The sequence below is a fragment of the Mustelus asterias genome, chromosome 1, assembly GCF_964213995.1.
Source record: "Mustelus asterias chromosome 1, sMusAst1.hap1.1, whole genome shotgun sequence".
NCBI classification, from domain to species: Eukaryota; Metazoa; Chordata; class Chondrichthyes; order Carcharhiniformes; family Triakidae; genus Mustelus; species Mustelus asterias.
The window spans coordinates 83,086,402-83,099,311 of record NC_135801.1 but is presented as its reverse complement, the minus strand read 5'-3'; the positions used below and the strand labels follow the sequence as shown (position 1 = coordinate 83,099,311).

Sequence of the window (12,910 nt, the reverse complement as noted above, 5' to 3'; positions counted from 1 at the left end):
GTTCCCTCTAGGGATTGAATCTGTCTCCACCACACTCTTAAGCAGTGCATTCCAAATCCTAACTAATTGATGTGCAAAACATATTTTCCTCATGTCAACATTGCTTCTTTTGCCAATTACCTTTTATCTGAATCCTCTCATTCTCAATCCTATCACCAGAATTTACTCTGTCCAAACCCCTCAGGATTTTCAATAACTCTATCAAATCTCCTGTCAACATTCTCTTCTTGTAAGTATTCGCATTCCAACCATTATTCATGTAAATTGAGTCTGTGTCTTTATACGCTCTGTTTGTGAACAGAATTCCCACTCACCTGAAGAAGGGGCTTGGAGCTCCGAAAGCTTGTGTGGCTTTTGCTACCAAATAAACCTGTTGGACTTTAACCTGGTGTTGTTAAATTTCTTACAACATTCCCTTCTACAGGGAAAATAGTCCCAACTTCTCCAATCTATCGTCCTAACTGAAGTTACTCATCATTGGAACCATTCTCTGTTCAGCACTCTTTTTAATGCCTTTATGGTTTTCCTAAAGTGTGGCGTTTACAACTGGAAGTTTGACACAACTTCCTTGCTTTTCATTAAAACATAGAATCCCAACAGTGCAGAAGGAGGCCATTAGGCCCAACGAGCTGTCACCACTCTCCGACAGAGCATTTTACTGAGGCCCTATCCCTGTAACCTTACCTATTTACCCCACTAATCCCCCTAACCTACACATCTTGGGACACTAAGGAGCAATTTAGCACCACCAATCCACCTAACTTGCAAATCTTTGGACTGTGGGAGGAAACCAGAGCACCCGGAGAAAACCCACGGAGACAGGGGGAGAACGTGCAAACTCTACCCAGTCCGTGTCGCTGGCACATGCACTCTATGCTGCTTTTAATAAGCAGATGAACCCATTGTCAGCTAAATGCGCACTGCTTCCTGCCGCTGTGATAAACGCTAAGAAGAAACCAGAGAATCTCACCCTTTGTCTCCATCTTTCGACCAAAATGAAACTTCACACTCCTCTGCATTAAATTTCATCTGCCACTTATCTGCCCAACACGTGAGGAAGGAATCAAAGGTTCTGCTGATCGGGTTAGCTGAAGAGAGGCAGGAGGAGACAGGGCGGCATGGTGGCACGGTGGTTAGCACTGCTACCTCACAGCGCCAGGGACCTGGATTCAATTCAATTCGAGGGGAGGGGGTGGGGTGACAGGACAGTTGGGGGAGTGGGACAGTCAGTGGGTGGTGTTGGACAGTCGGTGGCGGGGGAGGGTGGGGGGGGGGGTGGTGGAGGGGGCCACGGGGAGATTGGCCAGTCAAAGTGGGAGGTTGGGTGGGAGGGTGGACAGGCAGTCGGTGGGAGGGGCGCAGGGACTGCGAGGGTGAGCAGCCCTGTTGGGAATCTTGTGGGATGGGGGGGGGGAGGGGGGAGGTGGGGTGTTCCAGTGGAGGGAGTAGTCATGGGGTGGAGGGAGTCATGTGGGAGGCGGGGAGTTAGAGATGAGGAGAATCCTATGAGAGGTTTGGGGTTGGGGTGGGGGAGGGGACGATGGGGTCAGTTTGGGTCTGCGCAGTAGTTACCTAGAAGTTTGACATTATCGAGGAAATTTGGTATGTCCACTACGACTCTCATCAACTTTTACAGATGCACCATCGAAAGCATTCTTTCTGGTTGTATCACAGCTTGGTATGGCTCCTGCTCTGTCCAAGACCACAAGAAACAAAAGGTCGTGGATTTAGCCCAATCCATCACGCAAATCAGCCTCTCATCCATTGACTCTGTCTACACTTCCTGCTGCCTCGGAAAAGCAGCCAGCATAATTAAGGACCTCACGCACCCCGAACATTCTCTCTTCCACCTTCTTCCATCGGGAAAATGATACAAAAGTCTGGGATCACGTATCAACCAACTCAAGAACAGTTTCTTTCCTGCTGCCATCAGACTTTTGAATAACCTACCTTGCACCAAGTTGATCTTTCTGTACATCCAGCTATGACGATTACACTACATTCTGCACTCTCTTCTTTCCTTCTCTATGAACGGTATGGTTTGTCTGTATAGCACGCAAGAAACAATACTTTTCACTGTATACTAATACATGTGACAATAATGAATCAAATCAAATCAAATCCAAAAATACCCACTGTGTAAACATAACAAAAGTACAATATGGTGGTCATGTCCTAAATTGGCTTTGTTTTGGACTTTGTTTTTACATCACTCTCGCATATTTTAATAAGTAACACTGAACCTTCTCCTGTTATAGCACTCTTTGGAGTGGTCCCTCTCACAAACATTCAGACTGATGCACTTGCCTTTTTGGACTGAATATGATTGGCTAGACGCATTATTCTGTTGAATGAAAAGCAGTCTGTTCCACACTCTTTTACTAATTGGATACGTGACCTTACACAGAATCTCAAACCGACACATCTTATGTATCGTGGCAACCTTTCCTGGATTATTCTCCTTTCAAAGACTGACCCTCATTAGGTTGTATATATTACATCATGTGAAACATTATTTGTCCGGTGATTGTTGTTGATTTTCTCCTTATTTGTTGGGGTTTATTTGTTGTCCTTTCATCTTTCTCCCTTTCCTTTTATTTCTTCTTCTTCCTGCTTCCTTTTTCTTTCTCTTCCAAATGTAAGTTTATTAAATTATTGCTGTACTGTTATTCATTATGATTGTTGTTAAAACTTAATAAACAGAAATAAGAAAAAAGATATAATAACTTGTGGCAATATGCGAGTAAAATTAACTTTCTGGGTGAGATTCACTGATCTCCCCTCAGCACTTTTGTCAGCAGCGGGAGGTGGCCGGGTGGGAGCAGCGTGGCGGTTGCTGGTGGCGGGATCCTTCAGTCCCGCCACTGTCATTGTGAATTCCCACTGAAGCCCCACGCACCGCCAGGAAACCCAGATAAGGGGATGCGCCGCCAGTGGGACCAGAGAATTCCGCTGGTGGGAACGGCTGGAGAATCCCGGCCTATATTTCACACACAATATTGAAACGACCAGGTTAGATGGGGTCAATGCGCTCCCCTCTTTTCCCTCCCCACATTTGACTGCAATGTTTTGTTTGTTTTGGATAAGGATGTCCTTGCCTATTTAGTATATACTTAACTGTTGACGTGCTGTGATAATAAAGAACTAGTCGGAGACACTTTCTTGAGTTTTGCATAGAAGGAGGTTTGATTTATTTATACTTAAACAGAGCTAAGTAAATGAATAAAATGTGCTTCACCTTCTGCACATACACACACAATTGAAGCTCACACACACAGATACGCCTTACAGATTAGGATAGAATAGACTTGGTCAAATTAGAGTTTGTAAAAATAAGGAGATTTACAGTTTGTAACTTGGTCTTTACTGGTTGTGGGTAGAATCTTTATTTCCAGGGTAGAGGTGGTTTAAAAAGCTGTGACTGCTATTTCATCCTCTTTCAGGATGCTGCTGTGGAATTGAATTCGTTCTTTTAAAAACTCTGCCTACTGCAGAATGGAGTCATCGTCAAAATAGTAGGCACGGTCCAAGTTTTCAGGAGGGAGAGAATTAGACAGGGTCTCCGACTTCGCTCAACTACTGGTCCAGATTTTCTGAAAACCCCCTGAACTGACCTGCACCCCAACACAGACCCAATGTGACACTGACCACCCACCCTGCTCAGGCCTTTCCCGAAGCCCCAGCAGGCCTGACCTGAACCCCCTTATCCCCTCATCCCCACCCTTAAGATCTACTCTCCCTCACCCCCCAGAGGTCCAAATAAATGTCTGACCAATCCCCTATCCGACACCCCTATCTGCCAACTCTCCCCTATTTCCCCCCCCTCCCCCCACAATTGTATTCATTTACCTTAAATGCTGACATTCTCCCTGGCCTATCAATTTCAATGGACATTTCAACTTGGCTAGTGTCGTAATAAAGGGGGCATCTCCTCCTTCGATTCTCCTCTGCTGCACTTTGATCCTGGGCCTTGAGGACTGCTGCACTGCCCGATCGCACCCAGTCAGAGTCAGAAGGTCGGGTGAGGCTGGCACAGAAGAAATTTCACACAAGTAATTGAGCACAGAGTGGCAATCCGATGTTGATTGTCACTCTGAGGAAGTTATGGCTCATCATAGTTCCCTGTACAGTGCAAGAAAATAGATTGACTGTAGCATTGTGTTTCAACTCGCAGATCTTCAAGTCATGTGATTTAATCATTGGCACCGGATGCTGTTACCTTGCTGTCTGATGATGAAGGCAGAAAATAAATAGTTCCGCAAGTGAGAGCAAAATCTTGAGGAGGATAAGGGATTATGTTCCATGGCCACAGTCACTTTGGTAGAGGTAGTTTTGGTGTGGGAGGCACAAATCCAATAGGAGGGATTCACATAGGGAATTGAGAAGAAGATGGGGCACAATCTTCACCTCAGATAGGCGCAAGCACAGAGGCGGGTGGGTGCGAACATTCAGCCAAAGTCATGGCGTCATCCCATCCCTGTGCCATTTTCTGGAGTCAAGATCTAGGTAGGCAGGGGTGACTGCCGACAGTGGGTGGCCAATTAAGGGGAATCAAAGGCCTATTCAAGTTTATTGTCAGAGGCTGACTAGAATTTCCCAGTCAGCCTGGTGGCCACTACTGCATCGGGAGCAGGTCAGCTGCCTGGAGGTGGCCATAGGCTACTGTGGAGGAATGCTCCCCCCCCCCCCGCTCCTCCCACCCCCTACATCAGCCTCCCCCCATCAGCCTCCCCACCCATCAGCCTCCCCCCATATCAGCCTCCTCCTCCCCCCCCCCCATCAGCCTCCCCCTCACCACCACAATCACCCATCTTCTGATTCCATTTTTAAATTTAAATCTTTTAACAGTTGAAGACGGGTGTCTCAAGGTGGAAGTGCCCTCACTCTCTCTGTGGAGTCAGCTCTTGGGGTACACCCCAGTAGCTGAATGTACTGCAGCAGTGAATCAGGGTTGGGACAGCGGGAGGAATGGGGAAGGTTCTCCAAGAAGGCAAGGAGCAGGATGGGAGAAAATGCAGGCTGCTGAGTGGACAGTCTCTGATTATTGACACTTTGCAGCCTTGTTGCGGGTGGGTCAGAGCGCTGGTTGGATGGGGGAAAGCCGAAGGAAGTGAACAGTCATTGAGCGCAGGAGCTGAGGGTTCCTCCTGTCTCCCCGCCCACCCCCACGCCCCAAATTCTAACTGCCTGATGTTCACCGGGTTAAAATTAGCTTTTATGTATTGCAGCAATAATGTGCGGCATCACGAGACTGAAATTTTACCATCCTGCCCGCCATGGGAATTGGACCATGCAAAGGTCTGTTGACCTCGGGTGGGATTTTCCAGTTTTGGCAGCGAGTGCGGACGGAAAATCCCACGTGGTTCAAATCCCCCCGCTCTGCTCGGTTCCTACTCATGACTGTGGTGCTGTGTGAAGAAAGGGTACAGTCAGGGATTACCATCTCCCATCAATCTGCCTGGTCCTTGACCAAGAGAAGCATTGGTGCCTGCCTGGAAGTTGTGGTGGAGGTTGGTGGTGAGATGTGGGGACGCTCTTGATAAAAGCTGGGGCGGCGTGGGGGGGTGGCACGGTGGCACAGTGATTAGCACTGCTGTCTCATAGCGTCAGGGACCTGGGTTTGATTCCCGGCTTGGGTTACTGTCTGTGTGGAGCTTGCACGTTCTCCCCATGTCCGCGTGGGTTTCCTCCGGGTGCTCCGGTTTCCTCCCACAGTTGAAAGATGTGCGGGTTAGGTTGATTGGCCATGCTAAATTGACCGTAGTGTCAGGGGATTACCAGATTAAATATGTGGAGTTATGGGGATAGGGTCTGGGTGGGATTGTGGTCGGTGCAGACGGGCTGAATGACCTCCTTCTGCACTGTAGGGATTCTATGATTCTATGAAAAAGAAGCATGTAGCCCAGGAGATTAGGAAATGGTGAAAAATTGCGACAGTAAAAAAAGCAGGAGGGTGCATAGTTTTTTAAAAAAGCAAAGTACACTAGTTCCAGACTGACTTAAAATGTAGATGATAAAATCGGTGAGCAAAGCATGAAGTGGTGAGCTGTGCTGTGCTTGTGCAGGTGCTTATCATGTTAGTTAATAGCAAACACAATCAACATTTTAAAATTGACTTTATATCTTCCACTATACCAAAGCGGGAATAATAAATGCAGCACAAATTCTACATTTTATGTTTAACACCCACATGCATTTTTAGCAGTACGAGAGGTGAAGACGTTACTGGACATGAGTCATTGGAACTGGTGCCGGAGCACTTTCTCTGTGATATCAAAGAACCAACTTCAGTGACCTCCCATCTGCCACAGAAATAAACTCCATTACATTAAGCCTTATTAACCTGAATGGCTGTTTATTCACGTCTAGTTGCAGCTGCAGGCCAGCGATAAGAAATGACACTGATAGGAAGAGTAAACATAACTTCCTTACCTGATGACCGTTTGCTGTGTATATCCCAGTCGCGACCCTCGTGTGATTCTCCACAAATCCTCTGCAAGCCGGCTTATTCACAGTGCCATGCCTTATTTAACACTGATCAGCATTCGAAACAGTTTTATGGTGGCTCTCCACAGTGTGAAATAAATGTCTTAGCAACTCTGTTGTAAAATCTGTTTCATACTGTTGAAAACTCACAGCAAAGGTGAGTTCAGACTCCAAGCGCAGTTTTTTTTCGCGAACGGTGATGCAAGTGTTCTCATTCCAAAATCATTATATTCTTCTTTTCTCCTGATGACAGGCTGAGATACACACAGCACTATGGCACTTGCTGTAAGCAGCTCAAAGTGACTTCAAGTCCCCATGTGACTAGTTTAATTGAGCTAACATGCTCAAGTGGATTGGGATTATAGAAGGTTTTCTTTTTAATTTAAACCTCCTGCCAATAGCAATAGCTCCGATACAGGTCTGAGCTTGTGAAACTTGACGTGACCTGTGCCAACACTCAGTGAAGAGGTGGATCCAAAATCTCTCCCGAGCTGTCGCAGACCTTTTGAGTTTAGTTTATTTCTCGTGCTTTGACTGATGAAAGTTAGGAAGCATCCTTGGCTACATCATAAGCTTGACTAAGTAGCTCACATGTCTTCAGAACTGCGAACCAATGATGTGAAAAACACACACAAATACAGTATCCAAGGGACTAAAGTTCAGAGGGAACATTGAACGGGCAAATGAAATCGAAGGCATGCAAAACTGTCTTCAAAAATTTCACATCTCAACATTAATTCCAAACAGCTTTCCTCCTCGAATCACCATTGACAACTTTGATACTCAATGAATGGTATGTACAGAGCACAAGAAACTACTTTTCACTGTGTCCCAATACCAGTGACAAAAATAAATCAAACCAAATCAAAGACAGTCGAGCCTCTATTAACATATATTATTTAAATATCAACCTTCTTATGAGGAGAATGTTAGGGTGACAGATCAGAAATTCCAAGGTACATTATGAACGCAGAGTAGACCCCAAACATATTTTCCATTTGGCTGAAATGTGAGGGAAGGATGTTTTGATTCCGGAGTGACTCCACTGACAAATTAGGGGTCTTTTATCAAAACAAGCTTTATTCATTGCACAGTTCAAACATACGTCTGAAAAAATCAACGACTTTAACACTTAACCATGGAAAAATCTTGAAACATGAAAAGAAACAAACTCTTAACTTTGATTACAAATCTGTTCCAATTAAGCAATATATCTCTTGTCAACTAAAACTCCTCCTCAACAAAAGTTGCCGACACAGATGTACTTGCTTTGACATAATAGCTTTGGAGTGCTAAGAAAGATGGTAGAAAGGGGAAGAGAGAGAGCGAGAGAGAGAGCACCTCCTCACCAGCACCAAGCTACTCACCTTTGAAAAATGAAAATTCAACCACTTTTCAGCGAAGTGCTCACATCCTCCCATTTCTGATATGACATGATTCTGGAAAAAAACAAAAAGCACCATTGCTGGGAGAGGGAAACAATTCTCAACTGCCATGCAGCAGGCTGAGGTTCAATTCCTGGCCAATGCAAAAGCAGTGGTTAATTTCTCTGTGTTGCTGTTGTTGTTGTGTGTGTGTGTGTGAGCAGCATTGAATTTGCTGCTGCAAATGATCAACATTTCTTTGCATGTGAAAGCACTGGTTGAAAGAAATGAGCACTTTCTTCTGCTCTGTGCATTGGTGGTTCAGTGGTAGAATTCTCGCCTGCCACGCGGGAGGCCTGGGTTCGATTCCCGGCCAATGCAAAGCACCTTCTTTTTCATTCCTCTCTCCATTCAGCCCACACTCTTTCTTTCTTTGCAATTCTGTACTGCCCAGCCACTTCAACCACCTCAATCTCTTTTCCATTTGCCTCATGCTAATTTTCAACATCTGCTTCACTTTTCCCTTTTTCTTTCTCTTCCAACACTCAACAGCTGCAAACACACACTCACATTCAAATACCACGCTCCTCATCGCACTTCTCGCAAAGCCATCTACGCTCCTCACCCTTCACCTCACTTTTACCTTCACTCTCTGCAGCAAACTTCAAAGAAACTTTTCACAACTTGATCATTTTTACTTGGCTCTCTTTTAAAACACACTTTGCTTCTTACCATCAATTCCTTCTCAGGCATGCACACACTCTGCACACACTGCAATATCAACTGCAGCCACAAACAACAGCAAAGCACATTGAAATTGCGCCGTGCATGTAGGGAAACATGCCCAGGCTCTTCACAGTGCTGTTTTCAATCAGAAATGGGTGGAGACACAGTCTCACTTTGCTCTTTTGCAGAGTCCAATTGGAGATTAACACTTTGTTGACCTGAGGTAAATTTGCTGAGAAGCTATCTCCTCTTTGGAGCGAGCCCCTTCTACTCGAAGTAGAATAGTGGCAGCTTCACCAATCTTTCTAAAAGTCTGACCATTCTCATCATCAGCTCCTGCTGGCTCACCCCATCTTTCCCTCCCTCACAAACCGTGACATACGTCCGAGAACTTGGTGAGCAGCATGACACACAGGGAACAGGGCGGAGGATGTGACAGCATTATGGCAATGCTGTTGGGCTTACGATGCAGAGGCATGCATAGCTCATTGCTGAATTGAAATCTCACCAAGGTTGGCAATGACTTCAAAACAATCGTCTAAACACAGGTCGCGATTGAGAATTGCTTGCCGCACATGTGAAGTGACACTTGCCTTTGTTTGAAAGCCACCAGGGCCCTTCGCACCATGTTTAGCACAGCAAGAGAGGAAGTAACACACGTGGCTGGAAAATAACAAGAGTGGAAGCCAAATTTCTTTGGCAGCAAGAATCGAGATTCCATGAAGTGTTGAAAGTGGCAGCTTGGCCTGGTGTAGCACTGGGTGGCGGCTTTGAAGCAATGTAGCGCCTGGAAGATGTTGCAGAGTGGCATGAGGCAATATTGTAGTGGTGTGAAGTGAGTGTAAAGAGACAGTGTGCAAGTGATTTGAGCAAGATTTAAGCGTGTTTAGATTGATGTGGTGAAAGCAGAGGCATATTCGGCAGGAGGAGGCTGTGTGAGAGGGGGATTGTTGCAGAGTGCATGTGTTTTGGAGGAAGGTTGAAAGTTTGAAAGGGTTCGATTCCCGGCCAATGCACGAGCAGTAGTTAATTTCTCTGTGTTGCTGTTGTTGTTGTGTGTGTGAGCAGCATTGAATTTGCTGCTGCAAATGATCAACATTTCTTTGCATGTGAAAGCACTGGTTGAAAGAAACGAGCACTTTCTTCTGCACTGTGCATTGGTGGTTCAGTGGTAGAATTCTCGCCTGCCACGCGGGAGGCCCGGGTTCGATTCCCGGCCAATGCAAAGCTCCTTCTTTTTCATTCCTCTCTCCATTCAGCCCACACTCTTTCTTTCTTTGCAATTCTGTACTGCCCAGCCACTTCAACCACCTCAATCTCTTTTCCATTTGCCTCATGCTAATTTTCAACATCTGCTTCACTTTTCCCTTTTTCTTTCTCTTCCAACACTCAACAGCTGCAAACACACACTCACATTCAAATACCACGCTCCTCATCGCACTTCTCGCAAAGCCATCAACGCTCCTCACCCTTCACCTCACTTTTACCTTCACTCTCTGCAGCAAACTTCAAAGAAACTTTTCACAACTTGATCATTTTTACTTGGCTCTCTTTTAAAACACACTTTGCTTCTTACCATCAATTCCTTCTCAGGCATGCACACACTCTGCACACACTGCAATATCAACTGCAGCCACAAACAACAGCAAAGCACATTGAAATTGCGCCGTGCATGTAGGGAAACATGCCCAGGCTCTTCACAGTGCTGTTTTCAATCAGAAATGGGTGGAGACACAGTCTCACTTTGCTCTTTTGCAGAGTCCAATTGGAGATTAACACTTTGTTGACCTGAGGTAAATTTGCTGAGAAGCTATCTCCTCTTTGGAGCGAGCCCCTTCTACTCGAAGTAGAATAGTGGCAGCTTCACCAATCTTTCTAAAAGTCTGACCATTCTCATCATCAGCTCCTGCTGGCTCACCCCATCTTTCCCTCCCTCACAAACCGTGACATACGTCCGAGAACTTGGTGAGCAGCATGACACACAGGGAACAGGACGGAGGATGTGACAGCATTATGGCAATGCTGTTGGGCTTACGATGCAGAGGCATGCATAGCTCATTGCTGAATTGAAATCTCACCAAGGTTGGCAATGACTTCAAAACAATCGTCTAAACACAGGTCGCGATTGAGAATTGCTTGCCGCACATGTGAAGTGACACTTGCCTTTGTTTGAAAGCCACCAGGGGCCCTCGCACCATGATTAGCACAGCAAGAGGGGAAGTAACACACGTGGCTGGAAAATAACAAGAGTGGAAGCCAAATTTCTTTGGCAGCAAGAATCGAGATTCCATGAAGTGTTGAAAGTGGCAGCTTGGCCTGGTGCAGCACTGGGTGGCGGCTTTGAAGCAAAGTAGCGCCTGGAAGATGTTGCAGAATGGCATGAGGCAATATTGTAGTGGTGTGAAGTGAGTGTAAAGAGACAGTGTGCAAGTGATTTGAGCAAGATTTAAGCGTGTTTAGATTGATGTGGTGAAAGCAGAGGCATATTCGGCAGGAGGAGGCTGTGTGAGAGGGGGATTGTTGCAGAGTGCATGTGTTTTGGAGGAAGGTTGAAAGTTTGAGATGTGGTTGTGAATGAAAGGAAGGTGTTGAGCAGCAGGAGAGGCTTGTGAGATGTTGCGTGTGAGATTTGAGTGAGAGCATTTGTGGGCATTTGGGGAATGAAAGGAGAAAGTGAGAAAATTGTAATGCTGCTGAGTGTGAAGAAAGAGAGAGCATGTGGGGGTGAAAGAACCGGAGCAGCATTGGTGGTTCAGTGGTAGAATTCTCGCCTGCCACGCGGGAGGCCCGGGTTCGATTCCTGGCCAATGCACGAGCAGGAGTTAATTTCTCTGTGTTGCTGTTGCTGTTGTGTGTGTGAGCAGCATTGAATTTGCTGCTGCAAATGATCAACATTTCTTTGCATGTGAAAGCACTGGTTGAAAGAAACGAGCACTTTCTTCTGCTCTGTGCATTGGTGGTTCAGTGGTAGAATTCTTGCCTGCCACGCGGGAGGCCCGGGTTCGATTCCCGGCCAATGCAAAACACCTTCTTTTTCATTTCTCTCTCCATTCAGCCCACACTCTTTCTTTCTTTGCAATTCTGGACTGCCCAGCCACTTCAACCACCTCAATCTCTTTTCCATTTGCCTCATGCTAATTTTCAACATCTGCTTCACTTTTCCCTTTTTCTTTCTCTTCCAACACTCAACAGCTGCAAACACACACTCACATTCAAATACCACGCTCCTCATCGCACTTCTCGCAAAGCCATCAACGCTCCTCACCCTTCACCTCACTTTTACCTTCACTCTCTGCAGCAAACTTCAAAGAAACTTTTCACAACTTGATCATTTTTACTTGGCTCTCTTTTAAAACACACTTTGCTTCTTACCATCAATTCCTTCTCAGGCATGCACACACTCTGCACACACTGCAATATCAACTGCAGCCACAAACAACAGCAAAGCACATTGAAATTGCGCCGTGCATGTAGGGAAACATGCCCAGGCTCTTCACAGTGCTGTTTTCAATCAGAAATGGGTGGAGACACAGTCTCACTTTGCTCTTTTGCAGAGTCCAATTGGAGATTAACACTTTGTTGACCTGAGGTAAATTTGCTGAGAAGCTGTCTCCTCTTTGGAGCGAGCCCCTTCTACTGGAAGTAGAATAGTGGCAGCTTCACCAATCTTTCTAAAAGTCTGACCATTCTCATCATCAGCTCCTGCTGGCTCACCCCATCTTTCCCTCCCTCACAAACCGTGACATACGTCCGAGAACTTGGTGAGCAGCATGACACACAGGGAACAGGGCGGAGGATGTGACAGCATTATGGCAATGCTGTTGGGCTTACGATGCAGAGGCATGCATAGCTCATTGCTGAATTGAAATCTCACCAAGGTTGGCAATGACTTCAAAACAATCATCTAAACACAGGTCGCGATTGAGAATTGCTTGCCGCACATGTGAAGTGACACTTGCCTTTGTTTGAAAGCCACCAGGGGCCTTCGCACCATGTTTAGCACAGCAAGAGGGGAAGTAACACACGTGGCTGGAAAATGACAAGAGTGGAAGCCAAATTTCTTTGGCAGCAAGAATCGAGATTCCATGAAGTGTTGAAAGTGGCAGCTTGGCCTGGTGTAGCACTGGGTGGCGGCTTTGAAGCAAAGTAGCGCCTGGAAGATGTTGCAGAATGGCATGAGGCAATATTGTAGTGGTGTGAAGTGAGTGTAAAGAGACAGTGTGCAAGTGATTTGAGCAAGATTTAAGCGTGTTTAGATTGATGTGGTGAAAGCAGAGGCATATTCGGCAGAAGGAGTCTGTGTGAGAGGGGGATTGTTGCAGAGTGCATGTGTT

At 46.0% G+C, this 12,910-nt stretch overlaps 4 non-coding genes across 4 annotated transcripts; all 4 read left to right on the top strand.

Annotated features, from left to right (window-relative positions):
- The first annotated feature begins 8,160 nt into the window (after window positions 1-8,160).
- On the top strand, window positions 8,161-8,231 carry trnag-gcc (transfer RNA glycine (anticodon GCC)). Its single transcript has one exon. It is a non-coding gene; the product is annotated as a tRNA-Gly (tRNA).
- A 1,499-nt stretch (window positions 8,232-9,730) lies between these two features.
- trnag-gcc (transfer RNA glycine (anticodon GCC)) lies at window positions 9,731-9,801 on the top strand. Its single transcript has one exon. It is a non-coding gene; the product is annotated as a tRNA-Gly (tRNA).
- Window positions 9,802-11,317: 1,516 nt separating this feature from the next.
- Window positions 11,318-11,388, top strand: trnag-gcc (transfer RNA glycine (anticodon GCC)). Its single transcript has one exon. It is a non-coding gene; the product is annotated as a tRNA-Gly (tRNA).
- Window positions 11,389-11,526: 138 nt separating this feature from the next.
- trnag-gcc (transfer RNA glycine (anticodon GCC)) lies at window positions 11,527-11,597 on the top strand. Its single transcript has one exon. It is a non-coding gene; the product is annotated as a tRNA-Gly (tRNA).
- The last annotated feature ends 1,313 nt before the right edge of the window (window positions 11,598-12,910 follow it).